The sequence below is a fragment of the Crinia signifera genome, chromosome 11 (genome assembly GCF_055691185.1).
Source record: "Crinia signifera chromosome 11, ASM5569118v1, whole genome shotgun sequence".
NCBI lineage: Eukaryota > Metazoa > Chordata > Amphibia > Anura > Myobatrachidae > Crinia > Crinia signifera.
The window spans coordinates 36,951,440-36,977,528 of record NC_139227.1 but is presented as its reverse complement, the minus strand read 5'-3'; the positions used below and the strand labels follow the sequence as shown (position 1 = coordinate 36,977,528).

General features: G+C 43.8%; 1 protein-coding gene and 1 long non-coding RNA gene across 3 annotated transcripts in view; one reads left to right on the top strand and one right to left on the bottom strand.

Annotated features, from left to right (window-relative positions):
- The window catches only part of ZNF469 (zinc finger protein 469), a 346,850-nt gene extending 328,316 nt beyond the window's left edge, over positions 1–18,534 (bottom strand). The window contains exon 1 of the mRNA XM_083165032.1: positions 18,413–18,534. The gene's annotated coding sequence lies outside the window, so the exon portion shown is untranslated. The remainder of the gene's footprint in view (positions 1–18,412) is intronic.
- The window catches only part of LOC146045911 (uncharacterized), a 318,120-nt gene that overhangs the window by 216,035 nt on the left and 75,996 nt on the right, over positions 1–26,089 (top strand). The window lies entirely within an intron of this gene.

Here is a 26,089-nt window from a genome sequence, read left to right as displayed (position 1 = left end):
CAGCACTAGAAAGCAGCATGAGTACAGTGTGACAGATCAGCACTAGAAAGCAGCACGAGTGCAGTGTGACAGATCAGCACTAGAAAGCAGCACGAGTGCAGTGTGAAAGAGCAGCACTAGAGAGCAATACAAGTGCAGTGTGACAGAGCAGCACTAGAGAGCAATACAAGTGCAGTGTAACAGAGCAGCACTAGAGAGCAGCACAAGTTCTTGTACTGTATTTTATAATATGTACTATACTGTTTGCATGTGTACTGTGTTTTGGCTGTGCTGCGACACGGTATATGTGTGATATTTGTTATCGTCTGTTTTTTGCATTCTTTTTGCATTCTTTATGTACAATAAAGACCTGCTTTTTCAATAAAAAAAGGGGGCGTAACTATATATATATAATTATATAGGGCCCATAGCAATATTTGGTACCAGACAATAGTGATAAATGTATATGACACATATAACTTATAAAGAGAAGATGGGCCCTAATCAGCTCTGAGCCCCATAGCAGCTGCATCTCCTACATCTATAATAGTTACTGTATGCCCTTGATATAGGGCCTCACATGGATTTGTGTAGATGCATCTTATATTTGCATGCAGGGAAAGTACTGTATGCTTAAACATGTCATATAAAGACACTGAGAAATTTTCTTTTTTCTTTTAGATCATTAGATTTTTTTTTTTTTAATTCGATCATTTTTATTAAGGTTTTGCAAATTAGCATGAAAGGACAAACACCCCATACATACATTGAGTTAGCTGGAGCATAAGTAGAAAACTGCATAATAATCAGGAGCAAATAGAACAGGGATACAGTATATAGTTATACAAAAAAGAGCAGGGTTTATATATATATCGTAGACAAAGAATATCTCTAAACAGCAACCGTGACGCTTCCATGCCCAAAGGCGCCATTCGGGCATAATCCCACAAAGGCTGCACAGAATATATATTGAAATAGTAAGTATAGCCTATAGCAGGGCTGGGCAATTGCGGCCCTCTAGATGTTGAGGAACTACACATCCCAGGATGCTTTGCATTAGTTTTGCTATGTCGCCATGCTGAAACTGATGCAAGGCATGCTGGGATGTGTAGTTCCTAAACATCTGGAGGGCCGCAATTGCCCAGCCCTGGCCTATAGTATAGTATACGCTCTCTAATAGTAGGATACTCTTATATTATATTCCAAAAGTACTGCAGTATCCAAATAAAACTAAAGCAGGAAATATATGCCCAACTACCAAAAAAAAAAAAAGCTAATTAATACCCAAAACAAACCTACCCCAAAACCCCCCACCCTGTATAACCTACCCCAAATTTAGGCATACCTGGAGCCCGTAAATCAATGACCCCCTAGCCTCCCCCCCCCCCCATCCCCGAGAAGGGAAAAGAACTAATGACCTAAGCTGGGTGTACCCCAGCTCTCCCACATCAACATTTATAGATAAACCTACTGGTTATAATAACAGGCCTCGTGCATGTAGGATTACACAAAAATGGACATCTCTCAGAATTGGGAAGCCTACAGCAGTAAATAAAGCAGAAATCTCCCTACTCCTACTCCCCCCCCCCCCCCCCCCCAATAGAGGATAATAAAATAATCATGACTTACAGGGCCGGTAAACCAACATCCATCACCCAACTATCCCACATCCTCCTACTGTGAACATATATATAGGAGTTTACACATTTTTAAATATGGTGTTTTAGCAGAGATCGAATTTTACATCATACTTAAAAAAGATAACAAACAGGATATAGAAGTACGGTGCAATGAAATATAGAACAGGGCATGAGAGACATTTCCACCTGCAACTTTGTCATAAATCCTGTATCCCTAGTCCGGCCAGGCCTCAACTTCCAAAAATGACAGAGAGGAACAAATAGTTATGGCCCCGATCATTCGGAGATAGAGAGGGCGTTCAGAATATGTAGTCCCATAGTGCAAGAAACACATAACCTGCATCTGGAGCAAATCAAGGGTGTATGCATGAATCACATCGTAGATGAGGCAGTCAGGGGTAGAAAGGTATAGATCCACCGGTTTGGACAAGACCACAGGAAAGTCCAGGGCATGAGCAGACAGTGGAGCCACAGGAACTCCATAGTCATCAAACATAAGCTTAGCCACCTCAGCTCCACCACTTTGCTGTACAGGTGTAGTAGAGAGAGACAGGATTTTCTTCTGGGGATCAGCAATATTAGGAGCAAGCCCATCTGTAAAGGCATTAGCAGAGTTTTCAGAGGGAGATGCAGCATCCTCTGGCAGAATAGTGAACAAGTTGAGAAGCCTCCGCCCATAATGCAGGGAGGCACGCAGAGCGGCAGGGAATCAAAGCCAGCCGCCGCGGAGGAGCACTGAGGGAGACTGGCGGTGGCTATCACACCGCTAAACACTTATATATCAGTCCAAATTAGTGGTGCCAGAGGCCAGCAGCAGATATAGGACCCCAGCCGCACCGCACCCCCCCCCCCCACGCGAAAGCTCCGAGTGCAGAGGTTGCAAAATGGCCACAGCCGCGCCCCACACACCTGAGCCTCTCCACCAAGGACGGAGGAGCAGCCTGAGGGGATCAAAATACCACAGTACCTATACAGCGGCCAGAAGATGCCGCAGAGAACCAGCGGGCAACCAGCAGGGGGAAGCGTCTGATCAACCCAGCATCCAGCAGCAGCAGATGGAGCCCAACAGACCGCGCCGGAGGATCACGCCAGGCCCAAGGCAAGGAAATAAAGCAGCCCCAGGTCCTACAAACCAGCACAGGAGATGCCAAAGTCACTGACCCTCCTGCACAGCCAGCCCAGACAGGTTTCTATGTCCAAAAACGGATAGTTATCAGGATATTTTGTGGGAGAGCTGTCAGGCACCAGATCATTAGATTTAATTTATTTTCATCCGGTGATGTCAGCAGTCGTCCCCCCCCCCCCCCCCACATGTCCGTCACGGCCTCATTAGCACGAGATCACCCAGTGCTCTCGATGGAGCCAACCCGGCATCCCCCTCCCCGGCAAAGATGGGTGTTCGCCGTTAATTGCATCCACCCAGCAGAAATGCGCAAACATCAGCCATGTGCGAACTCACGAGGCCATGCCAACGGACCTGAATAAGGTCCTCAGTGTAGTCACTTTCTTCAGTCCCGCAAGACTTCATAACAACATACTGTACAAAGTTCACCGTGACAAAAAAAAAAGATCTGCGCTTCCAGTAATGAGTTCAGTGTCTCATGTGTCTGCTGCTTGCTTTTCCAATAAACTCATGCAACTCCACCACCCAAGTGTAACCATAGATAATCAAGGAGTGGGAGGACGCTGAATGATCACAGAAGCAGAGAAAGCATCCAATAGTACATGGTGTCATTTATTACAGAAAATTAATAAATAAAGTAAAACATTTCAGCAGATTACACGGATGTAGATAGGAGTAATGCTGTGTACACGCGGTTAGATCTAACATTGAATTTATTATTTATTTATTAACAGTTTCTTATATAGCGCACACATATTCCGCAGCGCTTTACAGAGAATAGTTGAACATTCACATCAGTCCCTGCCCCAGTGGAGCTTACAATCTATATTCCCTTCCACATGTACGCAGGGGCGGATCCAGGATAAAATGACAGGGGGGGCACCATGATAAAAGAAGGTTTAGGTGGGGGAGGGGCGGTGTTAGTAATGCCAGTGTACATGCTAAGAGAGCTGCAAAGAGAGGGTGGGAATGGGATTAAAAATAGGCCCTGGCATTTAAAGTACGCAGGCTCCCCATTGCGACAAAATTGAAGGATGCAGTTGTGCGTGCGCCAAAGGCGCGCTCCGGAAAAGGGGTGTGGCCACTCAACAAGAGGCATGTCCTTGAGTGTAGTGTACAACACCATATACAACTTCTACACATTATGCAACAAAATACTAGACCCCACTATACTTCACATAATGCCACATGGATTGAGCCAAAATTCACATAATGCCACACGGAATGAGCCAAAATTCACATAATGCCACACGGATTGAGCCAAAATTCACATAATGCCACACGCATTGAGCCAGAATTCACATAATGCCACACAGATTAAGCCAAAATTCCCAATACGCTTCATAAACAGGAACATTGTCCACCAAAGGCACGCATTAAACATTTACACCATAATGTCCATTACACGTTAAGTTACACGCCATTATGTCCATTGTGTATTATGCCAAACACCATAATGCCTATTAAAAATTATGCTACATAAGTGCTGCTTATCTACATGCTCATTGCCAAGGGTTCCATGCTCATTGCCAGAGGTTCCATGCTCGTTGCCATGTGGGATTACATGCTCATTGCCAAGGGAGAATACATGCTCGCGGTAAATGGGGGACAGCCGCCGCCAGGCAGAAGTGATAGCCACTGATAGTGGCAGAGCCTGGCTGTATTCAGAGCACTGCAGGTCTCGGCTATTTGAAATAATACCCCTTTCACACTAGAAAATGCATTCCCAGGTTGGCCCCCTTTACACCAGCCTAGTCCCTGCATTTTCTGGTGTGAGGGGGAGAGAAAACCACCCCTCCCCCTCTTTAACCAGTTATCTCATTTAACCGGCTATATCTTCGGAACCAACTGACCCATTTACATGAGACAAGTATCATATTGATTTGAGTGGGCTTTGAATGATTTTGGTCCAGTGAAACTGGAACGTTTGGTTCCAGAGTAATATGCCATCAAAGAACATGAACAGCCATGAAATTACATTTCAAAAATAAAAAAATCGGTTTACATGCAATATCTCTGGAACCGATTCACCGATATGGACCAGCCTGGTATCATATTGAAGGCCCAGCGATTTGGAATTGAATGAGATAAACCACAAGCTTCTGTGATGACAAAGAGGGAACTGGCAGCCATCGGAACTAGGTGGGGGTCGGAATTGCCGGGTCCCATATTATCCTATGGGGAAAAAACGTTACAGCTTTGCCAGGCGATATCTTTGGTTCCCGAGGGGCTAGAGACACGGGGCTGGGCTCGTTGGAAAGCCCTGGTCCTCAGCTACAAATGAAATGACAGGGGGGGCACGTGCCCAGGTGCCCCCCCCCTGAATCCGCCACTGCATGTACGCACACACAGACATTCTAGGGTTACTTTTTTTGTTGGGAGCCAATTAGCCTACCAGTATATTTTTGGATTGTGGGAGGAAACCGGAGTACCCGGAGGAAACCCACGCAAATACGGGGAGAATATACAAACTCCGCACAGTTACAGCCATTGGCTATATAGTCAAAATCGAATGGAAATTGAATGCTTTTAGCAGCATTCAATGCAGATTCGATCCTGATGCTGTGTAAGTCTTGTCAGGCAAGACTATAAAGCAGAAATCGAACGGCATATCAAATCGATATTGAATCAATTCCACATTTAACCATGTGTACACACCTTTAGGTATATGGTGGTGATGGAGAATTGCTGCCAAAATGGGCATCATTTATGTTAAAAAGTGCAGATGCTCAGGGGCCAGTGCTGAAAACAGCTTACCAAGCGCGATGTGGTGTGCAGAGTGAAAACAAGAAGGTAGAGACATAAACAGAACATTGAGCAAACTCAAAATAAAAAATAAAATAAAAAATAAATTTGCCCCTTAATTTGTACGGTCTTATGCACATGAAATACACATGGGTGCTCCTTGCAGCCACCTAGTTTGAAAATAAGATCTGCAGTTGGGACACATTTAAAATAAAGGCACCTATCCTTTGGGAGGTCGCCATTTGGTCTGGAATTTTGGGAATGGATGTACAGTGGCAGCACACGATTAGAGAGAGGCTCTAACTAACATATACACACACTTGTACTAACCAACAGTGACCACAGGATATGGCAGACTCTGCATCGGTTAGTAGTTGGCCTCATATACTATTGTGATACTATAGCTTCTGTTGCCAGCTCTAGTACACTATTTATACACATACACTTATCTGACCTTGTAGTATTAAAACTAAGACAGCTGTAAGCTTTCCATTTACTGTCATTATCTCCCCAACTCTTGTTCAACGAAACGCATCTCTTTCCAGACCCCAGGGGATCAGCGTGCTGCATTCTGTGCCTGGAAATAGAATACACTGTATAAGTTGTATCTAGGAGAAGGTACAACTGATTAATTCGGTCTGTGTCATTGTAGCACAGAGCCCCTGCGTTACGCTTCTTCATTGTAACCAATAAAGAATCATTTATCAGGGCCAGTTAGTACAAGATATGAAGGCTCTCAATGGACCCAAATTAAGGCAAAATGGACAGTGACACAAAATCCGTCCTCATTGTGTCAGTAGACAGACATTCCTGCAGTGTGATATGCCTGCCAGGGCTTCCAAGAACCTTGCTGGAAAGTATGAAGTGGGGGTTTCGCTCTGTCCTCCAGGAAGGTTCCACTTACAAACACTTCTACTCTTGTTTTTATCATTTAACTGTTTCCGAGCTCAGCAAGCATTTAGTAAAGTATGTGACTATGGCACCTGCTGTTGTCTCTTCCTTATATAGTTTTATTTCTACGTTATATATTTTCTGTAAGCTGATTTATGTAGCAAAATGATGTCATACAATTAATCATTATGAAATAATACAGTCAGTGTGATACCAGTAGTGCCAACTATTATATGGGGATAACTAGTATAGTACAGTATAATTGGTATAGTGCCCGTACTTCAGGGAATATGTGTATCACGTGCCAGGACCTCAGAGGGATATGTGTATCACATGCATGAACTCAGATAATATGTGTCAGGACCTTGGGTGGATACGCATATAATGTGTCTGAACCTCAGGGGAAGTTGTGTATGATGTGCTGGAACCTCAAGGAACACACGTATCTTATGTCTAAGCCTTGGGTATATGTGAACTAGATGCCATGAAACTTAGGGGATACGCATTTCTTGGTGCACTTTACCCAATGTAAACCAAAGGTTAGACTATGCAAGAGTGTTGTAATACCCTTAGAGCTTGGTGAGTAGATAATCCAACCAATGTAATACCCTTAGATGTTGGTCAGTAGATCACCTGACCAATGTCATTCTCTTAGAGGTTGGTCAGCAGATCACCTGACCAATGTAAACCCCTTAAAGGTTGGTCAGTAGATCACCTGACCAATGTAATACCCTTAGAGGTTGGTCAGTAGATCACCTGACCAATGTCATTCTCTTAGAGGTTGATCAGTAGATAATTTGACCAATGTAAACCCCTTAGAGGTTGGTCAGTAGATCATCTGACCAATGAAATACTCGTAGAGGTTGGTCAGTAGATCACCTGACCAATGTAAACCCCTTAGAGGTTGGTCCGTAGATCACCTGACCAATGTAATTCTCTTAGAGGTTGGTCAGTAGATAATGTAACCAATGTAATACCCATAGAGGTTGGTCAGTAGATCAACTGACCAATGTAAACCCCTTAGAGGTTGGTCAGTAGATTACCTGACCAATGTAATACCCTTAGAGGTTGGTCAGTAGATCACCTGACCAATGTCATTCTCTTAGAGGTTGGTCAGTAGATCATTTGACTAATGTAAACCCCTTAGAGGTTGGTCAGTAGATCATCTGACCAATGAAATACTCGTAGAGGTTGGTCAGTAGATCACCTGACCAATGTGAACCCCTTAGAGGTTGGTCCGTAGATCACCTGACCAATGTAATTCTCTTAGAGGTTGGTCAGTAGATAATGTAACCAATGTAATACCCATAGAGGTTGGTCAGTAGATCACCTGACCAATATAATTCTCTTAGAGGTTAATCAGTAGATAATTCGACATATGTAATACCCTTAGAGGTTGGTCAGTAGATAATCTGACCTTGTAAAACCCTTAGAGGTTGGTAAGTTGATCATTTGACCAATGTAATACTCTTAGAGGTTGGTCAGTAGATCACCTGACCAATGTAATACTCTTAGAGCAGTGGTTCCCAAACTGTGCGCCGTGGCTCCCTGGGGTGCCTCAGGACACACTCAGGGGTGCCCTGGGTTGGTGGTCCAGGACCAACTCAAATTATTAATGGTTAATTATTTATAAGCAAAACCAGTGCTGGTTGCTTCCAATCATAAAATGTGTACAAACAAAAGCAAATCCTGCCATTTACCACATAACTAACAATAAGAATCGCATATAAACCCAATCTAATTTATAAAGAATCGGCCTAGGGGTGCCGTGAAAAAATTCTTATACTCTAGGGTGCCGTGGTTCAAAAAAGATTGGGAACCCCTGTCTTAGAGGTTGATCAGTAGATCACCTGACCAGTGCAGTACTCTCAGTGGTTGGTCAGTTGATAACCTGACCAATGTAATACCCTTAGAGGTTGGTCAGTGGATCATTTGACCACACATTTCTGAGAAATATACTACATTACTTCAATGTGATGTTCTGAAGGTCTGCTGTAAGAAGTATACTACTCCCCATTATACCTGAACACATGGCATCTAGATTGCCATTGGAATATACACAGATTCTTTGCTCTGTGGTCCAGTAAACCTTACCTATGTCCCAGTATTATATTATGCATACGACTGACCAGGAGCAGCCAGAATGTAACCCAGCACATTGGTGGTGTTTCTTCTCCTTCTGCGGCCTCTGCACTGAGCACTGTAAGCAATATTTAAGATGCCATGAATAAAATGTATTGAAATGAATTGTATTAGTGACCAGTCAGGGTACTAGATTGTAACTATATATAGTATGTAGTCATCTTTGAAGGTTACTGAGCTACAGTGTGACCGATTACTAACGATTTCATATCTGAAATCCCGCTCTGCTCCGGTGCAGACCATCTGACTGCACTGGACCCTGAAACCTAGTGATTATACAGCTGTAGTCGTGCCGTAATCTGTGATTTCTAGCTCGGATGCAGTCATGAGCGGTGGCTGAGGTAGTCATTATTTCCCCATCAGACCATCAAACACTGCTAGAAATAAAAAGAATTTAAAAAAACTTTACAAGAAGTAAATAATAAAATAAAAAAAAACCTTCTATAATACTATAACTTGAAGACATCAGTTGAATAACACATTATTTAAGCTGCACATACGCTCACCTAATCCGTGAACAAATCGCCTCAAAGCAAATGTTAAATGCGAGCTATAGAACACGACGTATGTGATAGGAGAGGAATCTGCACAGAGGACAAGCAGATTTCTGTGAAATTCTTAAAAAGTATTTATTCCTGTACAGTCTTGCCCCCCTGATTGGAGATGTGAGGAGCCTCCTCTATTTCTCCCTGGGAAGATCAATCTAAATGAGATGTGACAGCTCTGGTACAAGTGTTTCTGTGCACATGATACTAGAAGAGACATCATTACATCAAAGTTGTTTACTACATAGGTTTACTACAAAGAGAGAACGTTTGAGTTGCACATTGTGTTGTACATGACACATAGATTTAAACATCCTCTTAACCTGAAAATAAAGGAGCCAATTACATTTACACACATAAATGTATAGTAGTCACCCTGCTATTTTGAGGATATCCTTAATCGCATCATAAGCTCCCAGAAAAGGTAGACTGCAGCATCCTCTAACCCTAAATACCCTCCCACAGCTTAACCCTAAATCCCCCAGTAGTGCCTAAAGCTAAACCCCCCCATTCCTAGCCACACGCTACTACCCACTGAGGGGGAGTTCCCAAGAAGAGACTTCCAACAATTTTCTTTAAAAAAGGTTGTTACAAAAAGACTACACTACAGGGTTCACATTGTCCCCCTTCTGCCCTAGGTTTGTAGGTGATGCCTCTTTTGACTTGATCTTGTTGTTTACCAATAGTAACGGGAAAAACAGAAAACATATCTTGGACCCCATAGGCTGGCATCATCTAGATTCCTCTCCCAATTTAGAGTGGCATTATCACCATGGTAAAAAATGATGCCAATAAATTAGTTTGGGAACTGTTCTTATGGTAGTTGTCCAGGAGACAAAACTCTCTGTATCCTTCCTATATCCAGAAAGTTTCACACTTATCCTGATTTATGATGGAGCCTAGAGCCTCCAATTAATAACACATTAGTTGGTTCATGACACGTGCCTCTGTCTCTGATGACAGAACACAGTGACAATAGGCAACTACCCTCAAAGGAGACCCAGAACTCAGCTACTCCCCCTCTACCATGCCACTCTCAATCCTTAATTGCACATACAGAAGGGTGCTCGGGACATCCCTGATGAACCCCCAAATATATCCAGATATACACGTAGCCTCAATACACTGGGGCAAGATATCTGGCACAAGTGAGCCGCGCTAAGCGGTATACCATCTTTTCTGCTTGAATGAGCGTCTTAATTGCAATGCGATGCAACAACACCACTCTATGTGATTACACCAATTAATGAGATGACACTTGTAAGTCTGTTTTCGACTGAGTATGAATCACAACGAAACTTGGCGTAAAAAAAAGGTAGCCACTGCACCGTAGCACTTCTTATGCAGCTTCATTTCTCGCTGAAACAGAATTTACGGGAGGAATTCAATCATTCCATGTTGACATAATGCGCTGTTCTAGAATAGCTCATAGCACCTAACATCATCACACATTTACTCTATAGAGTTGTGCTAGGAAACCGGTGATGGTAGCAATACTATACTATAATGTCACAGTTCATACATTATTACCTTCTGTCACTTGGGACATTCTTCCAACACTGGGATATTACACTATTGACATTGGCGCCTCCCCCCATTTACATGCTGGATTGGCTTTTTCTATGATACATGTTGAAGGACGGAGTTGCTGTAATCCAGGTGATTAAGTCATATTCCAGCAGTCTCCTTAAATATAAGTGATGGTTGGCACTTGTATGGGTGTCTGTGTTCTGCCAGAAACCTCTCAACATCTCGCCATGGCAACAAGCAATTACAATAAGAACGAGTTGTCAAGGCACAGTATAAAAAGATTCTTGGACATCCTCCCTACACTTCCCAAGCATACATTCATCCGTTTTGCTTGGACCAGCCTGTTAACCGGCCCCTTGCCAGTAGGATTTAGATTATTCGCACATTGGGCCTAGTTCAGAGTTGATTGAAAAAGCAATATCTTTCTCAATGGGCAAAACCATGCTGCACTGCAGGTGGGCAGATGTAACATATGCAGTTCCTGGTATGTCACTAAGAGCGAGCAAAATTCAGTGGAGTTAGTGACTACGTTGTATAATAAGTGCTCCAATTTGTTGTAATGACAATGTAACACTTTGTGATCTCTCTATCTCTATAAAAAGCTGCAGCATCAACTAACCATGTAACGATAGGTCGTACATTTCACAGACATTAGGCGTCTTTAATCACTGATCAGCGAACTCGCAAATCAAGCGATTATCGAATGGCTGCGCAATGTGCATTTGCAAGCCCAAAAAGTGATAGAAATGCGTTTGATTTATAAATGTGGCCAGTTGTTTACAGACAGGAAGACGGCATTTGCAGGCAGCAACCTGCCGTTTCCTGGGTGTGTCAGAAAAAAACAAAGGCTTGTCCAGGCGGTTTAAGGGAGGGTCTGTGACAATATCGCTGGCCTCGATAATCCTGCCTCAGTCGCAGATTTGAAGATAGGTCAGAGCCAGGCACATTTGCATTGACTGCAAAAACCATACAACGGTTTGGGAATTGCGTATGGATTTGTGAGTGATATCGATCTACGAGAATTTTGCACATTTTACACGGAGCGGGTTTTCTTCCTGTCTGGGTGGCTGCTATCTTCTCTCAGTCATCTGCAAATTTGCACAATAGCGATCTGGGTCCAATGTAGGCCCATTGAGGGGTTTCTTGGATACTGTACTTTGTATGCATTTCATCACATCATGCAGCACATTACGCAGCATCCATCAATTCAGTGTATAACACAAGGAACATTCTTGTAGAGCATATGGATACAGACGGCTATTTTTCAGCAGGCTCCAGCAGGAACTGAGGGCCTTATTCTAGTTCACTCTTTCTGACAAAATCCTTCTTAGCTGGACAAAACCATGTGCACTGCAGGGGGGCAGATGTAAAATGTGCAGAGAGAATTAGATTTGGGTGAGTCATTTTGTTTCTGTGCAGGGTAAATACTGGCTGCTTTATTTTTACACTGCAATATAGATCTCACTTTGAAGTAACACCCCACCCAAATCTAACTCTCTCTGCACAAGTAACATCTGCCCCCCTGCAGTGCACATGGTTTTGGCCATTAAAGAATGAGTTTGCTTTTGCAAGTGAACCAGAATAAGGCCCAGAATCCAAAAGCGTAATATTTCAGGTTACCGCAAAATGTCATGCAGGTCACTAAGAGATCATACATATTACATTGTATTTCTCCCAAACCATAATATACAGTATCATGTAGTGATCACAATTCACACCTAGAGGTTCATACTCAAACCCTGTGTACACGGATGCAATGTATAGGGTCCATAATGTTGAATTTACACATCCCCAAAGAGAACAGCATTTGGCAGAATATATGGCACCAAGCGACCAGCATGCATAGTAAAACCCAGCGATCATTTATATAAGACCTGCCACAAAGATTTGGTGACCAGATACAATCCTGAGCACAGCAGTCCACCTTGAAGTTGTAAACCAGTATTAAATATCAGGTGTCATATATATTTCTACGGGCTATAGAACGTACTGACATAGGCATGCTGGAAATTTATGAGACAACGCAGCTTAATAACATGGGGCCTGTTCATAACATTTAAACAACTTAAGTCTCAATTGCCCATTAAATCGTTGAAATACTTGGACTTCATGTGTGGGAAAGCCTAAACATTTCCAGATTGCCTTGTTTTATGTTTCTTGATAAATATGATTGGAATGATTGCACGGCTAGTAAGCTCACTATTGCCAGATACCATAACTTGCAGTGCCGGACTGGGGCAGGAAGGGCCCACCGGTAGAATTCCCAGTTTAGGGAACCAGTCTTATGGGTGGAGTCAACCACTAGAGGTGGCGTGGCCAGTCTCGATAAGGGCTTGGCTAACCATTAGAGAGTATTTGCTGAGTAGTGAGTGAGGCTTCTCTATCTTACATTATTAGAAATAGAGGTTGTTGGTAGAGAGGGGTGGGAGGAGCCACAATGCTCCAAACAAATGGGTGGAGTCACACAGAAGGTGGTATATTAACTAAAGGACAATTTTGATCAATCGATGTCGTATCAATTACAAATCGATGGCTTCTAGGGCCAAAATACACATTTACTAACGGATGATTTTTTTTTTTTTTTTACAATATATGTTTTTATTACCAGTTATTTATATAGCGCACACATATTCCACAGAGAATATTTGAACATTCATATCAGTCCCTGCCCCAGTGGAGCTTACAATCTATATTCCATACCACATGTAAATGCACACACACAGACATTCTAGGCTTAATTTGCCATGAGCCAACCCATGACCTCAGCGCTGTGAGGCAGTAATGCTAATCATTGCACCGCCCGTGTTTCCCGCATCCACTTTCCCATATCTGCATTGGGTCTTTTACGGCTCACCTCCCACAGTATAACCGTCATGAGTGCGCCCAACATGGCTGTCTCATCTGCTACGCTTGTGGATGGGATGAAAAATACATGGGCCTGATAGATTTGTTGGAACCCTACTCTACGCTGTAATTACACCATTTTGGGCCATTTCTTCTAGGGCTAACCTATTCCTTTACAAATAGAATATACCCAAGTTGCCAGGCTGAATGGTGATACTTGTTGCTCTATCACAGAGAAGGCAGAATATCTCCAATGTTGTGTTAGAGAATACAGTGTATTTCTACACCTTTTTTATATTAAAAGTCATCAATTTTACAGCTGGATACTAACATTCAGTTCAGGGATATAGTGAGCAGGGTTTTGGCGGAGGCTCTTCGAGCGTACAGGATGTAAATTCCAGGATCTTACTCAGCAGCCGCAGCTGTTAGGCCGCAGGTTGGCTACTTATTTATTACTGCTAGTTTATGTAGTGCCACCATATACGCAACGCTGTACAGAGAATATTTACAGTAGCCCCCCCCCCTCACCCCCCACGCTTAGGTGTTCTGGCAATTCAGTGGCTTTCCATTACACCTAGGTACTTTATTTTTGGGGCAAGGTCCATTCTTTTTGAGTTTTGTTCTGATGTTAGAGAGAGGCTCATTTCCAGCGCAGTGCTGTATTGCATGGCTTATAACTGAAGCTGTGATACATATAGGACTTGTAACCCGCTTATATTATTACATAGTGAGGAAGGCATGTGTGTGGATGCATTTACAATTAAATTACATTTTTGTGTGGGGATCATACCCATACATTTGGTAGGTTACCTCTAGGGGGATGCCGTTGCACCCATTACAGATAATCTAGTAACATCCTCAGTGTAACGCGATGCTCCCGCCGCAAGTACATTGTAATCACATCTGCTGTGGTACACAGATGCCGTATCAGATGCAGACAATAACAATACAGATACAGAAGGGGAACTGTGCAACTGTTCAAACATACAGAATAACAGATACAGGATATAATATACATCAGTGCCTGATTAACCAATAGGCTGATTAGGCTGTAGCCTAGGGGACCAGGACTGGGGGGGGGGGGGGGGGGGCTTGCAGGTAACAGTCGAGGAATAAAATTAAGAGCCTGATTCTGGTCGGCTCAGTAAAGCAGTGACAATCGTTGCTTACCAAGCTCTGAGAAGTCGTCTGGTCGAACGTCAGCTGCCCCCGGCAGGCATCGGCCCGCCTGCACTCCCATATAAACGCCCAGTGTTTTCATGGGGATCCCTATAAAGTGCCCCTTTTCTGCGCCCCCCCCCCCCCGCAACGAACGCCCCTAACAAGTGTGTAACCTGCCAAAGCCGGCAGGTTCGGTGGTAGGGGTTTGCACATGTGCAAATCTAAGCCCTAATTTATTCTATGCTTGTTAGCTATCACCTGTCCCCATGTACTGTAGGGGGTACAGTCCATAAGGTGACTGCCAGATGGCTGTGCCAATGTAACTTGCCGATGGAACCATTACTTTATGTACAAAGTGCTACAGTGCCAGCTGGGCAGCCTATCGCCAAAGTCTCCTTCCCACGCCACAAGCATTAGATCCTACATGTCATATAATGCACATGGGCAGTATGACTGGCGAGTCCATGAGCGCCCATACACATGTGTGCTAGCAGCATTACACGGGGAGCGACATGTGCATTAGCCCAGGGCACCTGGAACCTATAACCAGACCCTTTGCATCACATAGAATACAAAGAGATAAACTTCCCGGTGCTACACGTAAGCTTACGGGCTTCCTGCTCTAAGACCGTACTCCTTATTCTGGGCCGTATCCATCTCTTCTCTTTCCAGCCATTGGGTCTGATTCTTAAGGGTACATTTAATAAATCTATAAAAAATACACAGGGGTGATGCTGCCCATAGTAAACAACCAGATCCTGTCTTTCATTGCTCAATTGTATCCTAGAATATGATAGACATAATCCGATCGGTTGTTATGTGAAGCTTTATTAAAACACTGCAATTTGCATATGAGGTAGAAAGCCCACCCATCGTCACCACCACCACCAGCCCCATAGCTAAGTCTCCTTGCATATTACATCAGCCCTGCCCAGGAGTGGTATTACCCTGCCCGGTGCCGTGTTTCTCTATTATATATTATCTATCTCTTTATCCGGCCATTCTTAATGTCACTCCTTCAGCTCACACCTGGTAGGAACGAAGCTTTAGCTGAAGACTCCCCACGGATTTGATAAATAAAAGCATATGGGTCCAGTTTCATGAATGGTGAACGGGTGATGAAGTTAGCGAGACATCTTATTACTCAGTTTAATGGTTAGAACATGCAGTCATCCGTGAAGTGGTGCTGGATAGCGGTACCCTACAAGGTGGCATCTGTGCCCCTTATAATTGTATGCTTTGTATTTTTTTCCCTGGGTTACACATAATAATGCCCCTGGGCTCTCTCCAGTTATCTCTGCACCGATAGGGACTAAGTAAAAACCGGACCCGGACATCAAACTCTGCATTCCGGAGCTTGTAGTGTCTGGTTTGGAGGGTGTTCCGTCCTGGGGGTGTCTTGTTCGGGGGGATCCCAGTGATAGCTTTCACCAGGGACATGGGAAAGGGGATATCACAGCCACCACGTGTGGTCCAGACCTTTCCGGGTTTTGCTACATGACCGGACCATGCAGGGGGGCTTTATTCTTCCCCTCCTCCTCTCCCTGGTGACAGCTGTCACAGGAAAGACCCCGCCCCCCCTCCATTACACTCCAAGCTCCGGAATGCAAAGTTTGTTGTCCGGTCCGGCATTCTAGGGTCTTGTCCGGGTCCGGTTTTTACCCATACCCACAGCAATATTATACACTGAGTAACCGTATACATAAGTCTCACATTCTCTATTATTCATAAATCATTATGAGATCTCAAACAGTATCAAGTAATACTAGATTTAATAGGCGTGCAGCAGTAATTAATTCCCTTCACCCCAAGACCAGCTGTGCCAAGAATACAATTATTCATTGTAATCTGGGTTTTCTCTGTATTCGGTACAGGCAGAAAGTGATAACTGTGTGACATACCTGCCGGGGTAGTGGCAATACTTTACTACAACAAATAGATGAAATAAATTGGGCTGGTATGATGAAAACTATTCGCATTCAGTAATGCCCCCATGCCACCACGTCTTGCAGATCACTTTCACCTTGCATCATCGGCTGAGCGCTAATGAGGCACGCTGCCTCTAGAGAAGAGGTAGGAAAATCCCATTGCCTAGCAGGTGGAAGTAATATTCCGCGTGTTAGCACCATGAATAACTGTCGCCTCCTCTGCCAGAAAGCTGCCTTGTGTTTTTGTTTTGCTAAATTCAGAGGGAATGGCATTAGCTGAAAGTTCACACGTCATTTGTTGTACAGAAATCTGTGCCAGGAGCTGCATGGACTGGGAATTGTTACACACATCGCATTGTGCTGGAGCGATCGCTCTCTAATAGCGCAAGAAACTACAATTTCTGAAGTGGAAACTTATTATATTATAACATATTTAGAGTACATTTTATTCTGCATCTAACACAACAGCGGAGAGACACAACAGCGAGACACCCCCCCCCCCCCCCCGATAGTCTCGCTTTACACCTGATGCCAATATGAAAAGTATATATAGTCCAGCTGTATTTGTTCTCTAGATCAGAGTGACAAATACAGCATAGGGAAATTAATCCTTCTTGTTGTGATTTGCTGTTTGCATTGGGGAGTATTTGCACTGGGGAGTATTTGCAATGGAAGTATTTGCACTGGGGAGTATTTGCAATGGGGAGTGTTTGCATTGGGGAGTATTTGCAATGGGGAGTGTTTACATTGGGGAGTATTTGCACTGGGGAGTATTTGCAATGGGGAGTGTTTGCATTGGGGAGTATTTGCAATGGGGAGTGTTTGCATTGGGGAGTATTTGCAATGGGGAGTGTTTGCATTGGGGAGTATTTGCACTGGGGTGTATGTGTAATGAGGAATATATGCATTGGAGAGTATGTGTACATTGTTATATTCATAGATTAGCATAGCTATATACCTGATGCTGCGATGAAGCTCTATTACAATATGACACCCTAACACATCCATTAGCATCTTCTCTTCTTTCCTGTGTCCCTAGGTCATGGCAGTGACCTCTCTCTCTCGCTGTATTACAATGCCTTGTATTGTGTAAGAAGGTTTATACAATGTAAGTTCTACTATTGGATATGAAACCATATAGACTGCAGCACAAAACCATTCATTCCCTCAGTAGTAGAATGGCCACACCTCTAGTCCATACACATTAATGCTATATACTGTAGTAGCGGAAGTACAGGCTAGACCCGCAACTTACAGATTAATTCACATTCACAACAGTGTAAATTGCCAGATGAGACTTCAGCGGTACCCCAATCACTCGTACACTGAATATCGCAGTAATAGTCTTACACACAGGACAGAGACATCTGCACAATCTATACAATATACAAGGAGAACCAGTATATAGACAGACACAATTCCGGGGGTGACACTGTTAAATCTTCACTTAGAGGAATATCTGAGACTCCGTAAGACAGATGACAGTTTGCAGGAGTGAGAATACTATTGGAACATGCCCAGTTTATGCTTTTGTATACAGAAACTATTCAACTTTGTCCATTGACATTAACATGTTGGCAGGTATATGCCCTAATGCCAGTCACTGCCCTCTCCAGTATGTAACATGTTAAACACAGCAGGGATATTGCTTTGGCATCCTGACAACAGATAACTGTAGTTACTGTATCAGAAATGAGAAAACACATAACCTAACAAGAGCCTGTGCCAGTACAGCGTTACCCTCTGATCACTGGCGTCACCTTTATAGGTACGTACATAAGCACAGTGTACTGCCCTGCAGGCATCTGCTATACAGACAGAGTGGTGCTGGAGACGGCTAGGTACCAGGAACAGGATGTGCCCATCTAGGCATTGTGCACTTACCCTGCAGGCCGGAGTAACAAGCATGGCTATAGGTCTCCCCTATAGGAAACGTGGAGATTCCTCTCAGCCTGTGACTGACTTTCCCATCCAGACACTCAGTTTGCTGGGCTGCATCATTACATCTGAAACCTTCTTTCTCAGCTGAACAGTCTCAAGTTCCAGCCTGGGATTCCCTTCTCCACCCCCTCACAGACACTTAACCCTCATCCTGCTGAACGTCGTCCGCTGTAGGGGGAAAGGAGAGGCTGCACACAAAGTATTTATCATGACACAGCGAGGGGAACCGTGAGCTTACGATCAATTTGATCTGCTTACAAGATTTCCCAGTAACTATGGAGCCTGTAATAGATGGGTAGATTCAGGAATGGGTCATCTATAATATACAGGATGGTCAGACAGGTGTCATTGCTGCACACCTACCTGTATACCCAGTACATAAGTAGCAAGTCCAATAAGATCAGATGATGTCCTGACAGTCGGGATTCTGACAGTCAGTACTCCGACATCGGAATCCCGACTGTTTAAATGCCCAACAGTCGGGATCCTGACTGACAGAGGCTAGTCTTCCTTGTGGGGTCCACGACCCCCATAGAAGGAGATCTGTGGCATGCCACCGAGCCGCAAGGGGCTTCATTGCGCTTGCCCAATCCAATATTCTTGTCTTGTCACATGGGACTCCTAATAGCAAATTACTAGAACTACCTCATTTCCTACGAGCGGCTCATTTCCTACGAATGGCTCATTGTGCACGAGCGTCTCATACCGTAAGCGCGCTCTTTTCGGCGAATAGCGGGATACCACTGGCACATCACTCCGACTGTAGCTTGATGGAGCATTAGCCACCCAGTGGTGGCGGATTGTATTACATGGCGTGCTCCCACGCCCCTTGGTGGATGCCAGCGCCAGGAGAATATCGATGCGCCAGAACCTCCGCCATGGCGGCCTGGCGGCAATGATGAGACCCGCTACATCTGTAGCTATATTGGCCTGATTCAGATGTGTTTGCTACAGTATGACTGCTACATTCGTGCATGGTTATGCAGCAGGAAGCATCTATTACATACAGACGCCTCCTGCAGCAGTAATGATCCAATGCAGCATCAGATCAACCACCATTGGGCTTCTTGCAGCACCCATAATGCAGTGCAAGCGGCCCATCTCAGAAGCCAGGAAATCTCTGTTCTACGATGGAGATCCCAGGCTTCTTCCCACCAATATAGGTGGTGAAACCCCCAAGTTTTATGTCACCACCCACTATTCACCACCAAAAATCAATGACCGTCTGATGCCGGCATACCTCCTATACTACAGAACCCATGCTCGCAGGTACCTGAAATTGGTACTTTGCAACAATGTGCGAATGCACCTAAATGACCCCAGTTGTAATTGGGAAATAGTTTATACGAAGCCCGAGTTAACTTGTAATATCCATAGTAATTTACTGTAGCGGTGCCTTTATCTTTAATTAACACATACACGCACATTCATTATATATCGCTAATGTATGGATTTTATTTTAAACACCTAGGATGCTCAGCCATAAAATGTTGAGGGTGTCATCGAATAGTTCAGCAATAGCAGAGCACCTGTGGGAGTTCATGTATAAGGTATATCTGAATAGGGACCTCCACATGGGGCTACAATAAAAATCAGTACCTTGATCATTCAGCTGTTTGCAGACATTTGGAATCTTTAGTGTGCAAATTGGGATATTCAGCCGATTCTATACACGCACTAATGTAGAAATGCCTATTTGTTTTCCCTTAGAGATGTCACAAAAGACATTCAGGAATCAGAGCTTGTATTACTCAGCTGGAAAGTCTCGTAGATGCACTGGTAAAAAGGATTCACGTTATTCCTGATTCACGAAATGAAGAATTTATAATTCTACATGGCGGATTGAAAGAAACAGAATTATTATTGGAGGATTAATTCCTTTATCAAATTACGTTATCAAATCCTCCCAAGACTGTAGCGTAGGGTTCCGACTTGACAGCGTTGTACACCTGTTTGTACGCAATATAATGATTTACTAACGAGTAACGTGAGATAAGCAGGATAATATGAAATATATTTAAGTACAAATAGAAATTAACGACAAACATCTGTTTTCTCTTTTACAAATCAAATGGGAAAAGTGTTTCATGCATTAGCTCAAATGAAATGATCAATTAAGTAATGCAAATAGACAGCCGCGACTTCTTGTACTACTGTATAGTCCCGGTACTAAGATATAAGTACGGCCGGAGAAGTATACTTGTCTACATGTCCATAGACATGCACTGCTACATCTAAGAGGCGTGTCATACAATGACGTAGATCATAATGTAGATGAGCCCCAAAGCAGTTAGCAAGATCTAGGGATGGCCATTGGCCCATGTAGAATAGTGTAGCCATCGATGGGGGTGAACCAGGTGGTTTACTTCCATCTATAACAAATAGGTTTTTTTTTTTTTTCAAGGGGCAGGGGCACAAAGCGTAGCTCTGTCCCTGACATGTGAAGCCCAGCACACAGGATCTAATTGGCTCACAGCCCCTCAGTCAAAAAAAAGGGATGACCATCGATAGGTAAAACCATCGTTTGCAGCAATGCCATCAATGGCGATCCCTGGAAAGATCTACAGTACTAATACGGGTCAGGGCTAGTTCATGGATTGTATTTTGCAAGTGGTTCCATATCATACTTACCTACCCTCCTGGAATGGCCAGGAGGGTCCTGAAAATCGAGTCAACCCCCCTCCCCCCCCCCATTTAGCAGGGCCAGCGCACCCCCTCCCTCTGCTTGTCAATAACCGGCGTTCACGGCTCTTTGGGGAGGGGGCAGAGCAAATCACATGATTTAGTACCGCTGCCTAATATGATTTAGGTGAAATCAGGAAGATTGATAGCCTCTTCTGGGTGACGAGGAGATTGCTACTATTCAGGGAGTCACCTGCATTCTAGGAGGGTGGGAAGCCATGTAGAAGGGTACGCAACTATGATTCCAGAGACCTCCCTACCCCGAGCACATGTTAACATACAATTAATTTTGTTTTAGTATAAAAAGCTGAGCAGGCTCTTCAGTGGCCTGGATCTTAAACCTTCCCAAAATCCAGATCCAGTACCATTCTGGCCAGGGGGTTGTTTGCATTTTATTCCACAGTGTCAGTAAATTCTCATCCGGAGAATACTATTTCATAGGCAGCAGCTGCCTTGATAACATGTTATGTACAATTATACAACCAACAGACCCTTCATAACAAACAAGATTTATTATGCTTTAGAAACTGTATTAACTCACCAAAACGCAAATGAGGAAACACGCAAGACACTCGATTACAGACAAAGAGGTGATTTCAGCAATTGCTAGTTTTCAGGTTTCAAAACTTCCAGGCCCCGGTGACTGAACAGACCACTATTTAATAGCTTTGGTTGGATTCTTGCCTCTTTCCTACAAAAGAAAAGGGAAAAAATGCCATACTGCGGGAACATACTCTGCTGCCAAATGTGCTACAACAAATATATCGGTTATCCTTAAAACGGGTTTCAATCTGGAGTTCCCTGCCAACTACAACCCATTTTTGGTTTTGATCACAGACGTCAAAATCTAAGCAAAAATCTCTCCAGTATTATATAGCGAAAACCAAACCCAACCACACTCCCCACTATGCGTATCTGTCCAACGCATCCATTACTACTGTATGCTTACTTTGGGGCAATCGCGCGGGGGGGGTCCACATGTCTCAATTTAGAGCGATTGTCGCCAGCCCATTATCAATGCATAATTAGCATGTAACATGCTACAGTCTGACCCAAACAAAGAGCCGTTTATGTAATCCAGTACATCAGATGAGACATATGCTGGCCCAATGATCATGGTGAACTGTGAAGATTTTTTTTTGTTGGCTTCCACATACAGGTTATATTCCTGTATGTTTAGATACACTGACTACACACAGTTATTCATTGTTTTCTTACTCCAGTCCTGGCTCTGTGTTCCGAGTGTCAATCCCAGTGTGTCCCAGTTTAAAGGCTCCTTATGTAAGAAGCTGCCCGGAGACTGCATAGGACAGGAATCCGAATTAGAGAGGAGGAGCAGGGAGCTAGGCGAGGAGCTGCTTGGGGGTTCCAGCTTTTATACTGTCCCCACATAATGCAGCTAGGCAGGGAGTTGTATGGTGTTCACATAAGACACTACACACTGAGAACAATTGGCATCAGATCTCTCCTGTGTCCCGTGCCCATCGGAGTCAGGTCGGGCAGGTTGCACATAAGATAAATCTTATGTGCAGCCATCAGGGGCACATCGCTGTGCACCAGCGATGTATGGCTTCCAATACAGTGCGGCGGACGGTTAGCAGGGTGTGGAGATTGGGGTGCGGCGAGCGGAAGGGAGAATTGAAAAATCCAATTAAAAAGACTGGGGGACCGCTGAATGCCTAAGCGTGCTCTGAGCTAATCAGCGGCCATCTAAATAGTCTTTGTCACTTTATTAAAATTTGACAAAATTAAATGTGACATTTTAGTCATTTTTTTAAATTTTAGTAGTCAAGATTTAGTCAGTGGCTCTTGACTTACAACCTGCCTGATACAAGTAAGTAGTAGTTACAGGGCTAAATTAAAGCAACGGGAGCGACTGTCTTTAGACGTCTATCTAGACGGATTCAACTAAGGGTGTTTAATCATAACATGGTTGATCCACTATACCATAACCGATGCAATGGAAAACAGAATGTTCTGAACATGATTCTATAAAATGATGTCTGTTTCATAGTTTTATATTTCTCCAACCCAGTTATGTTGTACCGCGACCACTGCTCTTGTTTTTTTTTCAATATCTTTATTTTAATTTTTCAAAAAAGACACTAACAATACACAGATTTACATCCACAACACAGAAGTACATCAACATTTAGCTCATCTCAATTCTTTTTGCACATATTACTCAGTTATTTCGTACTATTTCCATGGTTTGGGTCTGGGAAGGGATCCGGAAGAAAAAAATAAATAAATACATTCTTTCTTTCTTTTTTTTATCCCTCTAGCTCAGTGTTTTTCAACCACTGTGCCGTGGCACACTAGTGTGCCTTGAGCTGTTCTCAAGTGTGCCCCCAGATCTAGAGATGCCCAAACCAGTTAACAGCCACCACCAGTTCAACTGTTATTTACTGGTCTCTACTTTTCATGTAAAGGACCAATGTATTTTATTTTGTTACCAGTGTGTTTGTCTTTTATATGGGGGCCAATAGATTTGTTTTTTTTCCTGTGGGGGCCAATGTGTTTTGCCCTGTGGGGATCTCATGGTGTGCCTTGGCAATTTTAAAATCGGACTCAGTGTGCCGCAAGGTAAAAAGGTTGAAAATCACTGCTCTAGCTTAACACTCGTTAGCTCTCTAACTACAATATCTTCACTTATTTATCTTATTTATTTAGAGGATTCACCTATGTTACAAATCTCTCCACCCGTTCTACCTATATAGCCGAGTGCTTCCGGGAGGGGGGGGGGGGGACAGTGTCCGATACATCTATTATACTCTTCCATTATTAAGCATATTATTGTGATTAATGGTGATAACCAATCACGTGATTATTCTCCACCAGTGTGGTTAATAAGCAAGACAATCAAAAACTTATAAAACGTATATCATCTTAATATATACTTAGTGAAAATTATTATCGTGATAATATACCGAAAATAACCCTTGGTCAGATGTGATAAAATGTACTTATAGTGTTACAGGAAATATATAATCAATATTGTGTTTCTGTCAAAAAATTATAAAATGTAAATCATCTTAATCTATACTTAATGAAAATTATTATCGTGATAATAAACAGAGGATAACCAGTGATGCCAAATTTGATAAAGTGTACTTAAAGTGTTACGGGAAATATATAAGTGTTTTTCGTGTTTAATAATATAATTAACTAACTTCTTCCAGCAATTAATGTCTGGAGCTTTATTCGACATCCATGCCCTGCCCACAATTACCTTTGCTATAGAACACAAACTGTTTATATATATTCTTTTCTTTACCGGGCTACTCCCTCCGACAATTCCTAAGATACAGCATCTAGATGTAAGTATCTCCTTGGATATCCCAGTGTCTACTATTACTTGTATAACTTTATCCCAGAAATCCGCTACCATTTTACACTCCCAGAGTAAATGTATAAACGAACCAGGAAGAAGGCTACATTTAGGGCAATTTGCCGATGACCTCCCTGCAAATTTCGCTAATTTTGTAGCAGACATATATGATCGATGGAGAATAAAGAGTTGAGTCTGCTAAATAGAAAGAGAGTTTGTGTCTGTGGTTACTGAGGATTTCGCCACTGTCCACTCCTCATCGCTCAGCAGGCCAACATCTTTTTCCCATTTCCCCCGTAGGGACATTAGCCCTTCATTGTACTTTGCTTTCCCCAGAACTCTATAGATCTTTGAAACAATTTTTTTGGGGGGAGGGGGCATTAGCGCTTAGAGCTGGCGCTGCTCCAAGCACTGCCTCCTCCATCAGTGTGAACAGGAACCGGGTCACTCGACTGGATTAAACCGCTCACACCGCAAAGCAACACGGCAAACGAACCGTAAGAACCCTTCTTTTTTACTGATTCACATTGCTGTTTTGCTACCGGTTTGCGGGACCCGGTAATCCCTTTCACATCACACAAATTACCGGGTCGAACCAGCAAGAAACCGGCATGAATCCGGTAATTAGGTGCGATGTGAAAGGGGTATGGAAGCAGTTGTGTTTTTGGTTTTGCATTTTGGATAGTTGGTTTTTATTCTGATTTGCACACAATCTAAATACGAGATGCAGTGGAGCAATGTTTTGCCACTGTGCATGCTGCAGAGCTGTATTACGCTGCGGTTGGATATGCACATACGTGTCGGGAATGTTTTCTGGACTAATCAGCCACTGCAATCTGTTTGCAACTGGAACAGCTCTGGCAATGTAAGAAAGATGCTCCGTGTGAGGCAGATGATGCAACCAATGTATCCCTGATGTTTCCGCATATGTACGTGAGCGGTGGCAGTGGGTGTCTCTGTGCATGGCGGCTGAGACAAGTACCCTGCAGGTGAAATCACAGCTGCACTTGAAACTGCATGGGCTGTCTTTCAAAACAGAGCACACTGTAGGGCATCATTCTTCAATCACGCTTGTGTGCCTTGAACTGTTCTCGAGTGTGCCCCCAGAGCTAGAGATGTCCACAGAAGTGCACAGCCACCATCGATACAACTGTGATGCACTGGTCTCTTCCTGCTCTGTATCCTGGGCAAATGAGACCACCTGTCTCAGGTTGCTGCCGCGTGATGCGGCGGGTGGGCTACTCACCCGTTCATGCCTGTTGCCGCTTGTCCTCCGGGGATGGCGGCGGCGGGCGGCTGGGCTCCAGGGCAGTCTCCGGCAGCGGGGAGAGCAGGGCGCACTGTCCGGAGGTAGGGTGTTCTCAGGAGGCGCTGGGAGTCTGGCGCCGCTATCTTTGTTAAGGGCTTAAGTATGGGCAAATGCATGATTGGCCAGGTCAGGAGGTTTTCCTAGTTCCCTGACCTTCCAGCCTATGGCAGCCACTCCCTGGGTACTTAAGGAAGCTGCCTAGGCAGACCTATGTCAGAACAAAGAGTCTCTTGTGCTTGATGCACTTCTGGGAGACTTCCTGACTGTTCTAGTGCTGTACGCTTTCCCAGCCCTGCAT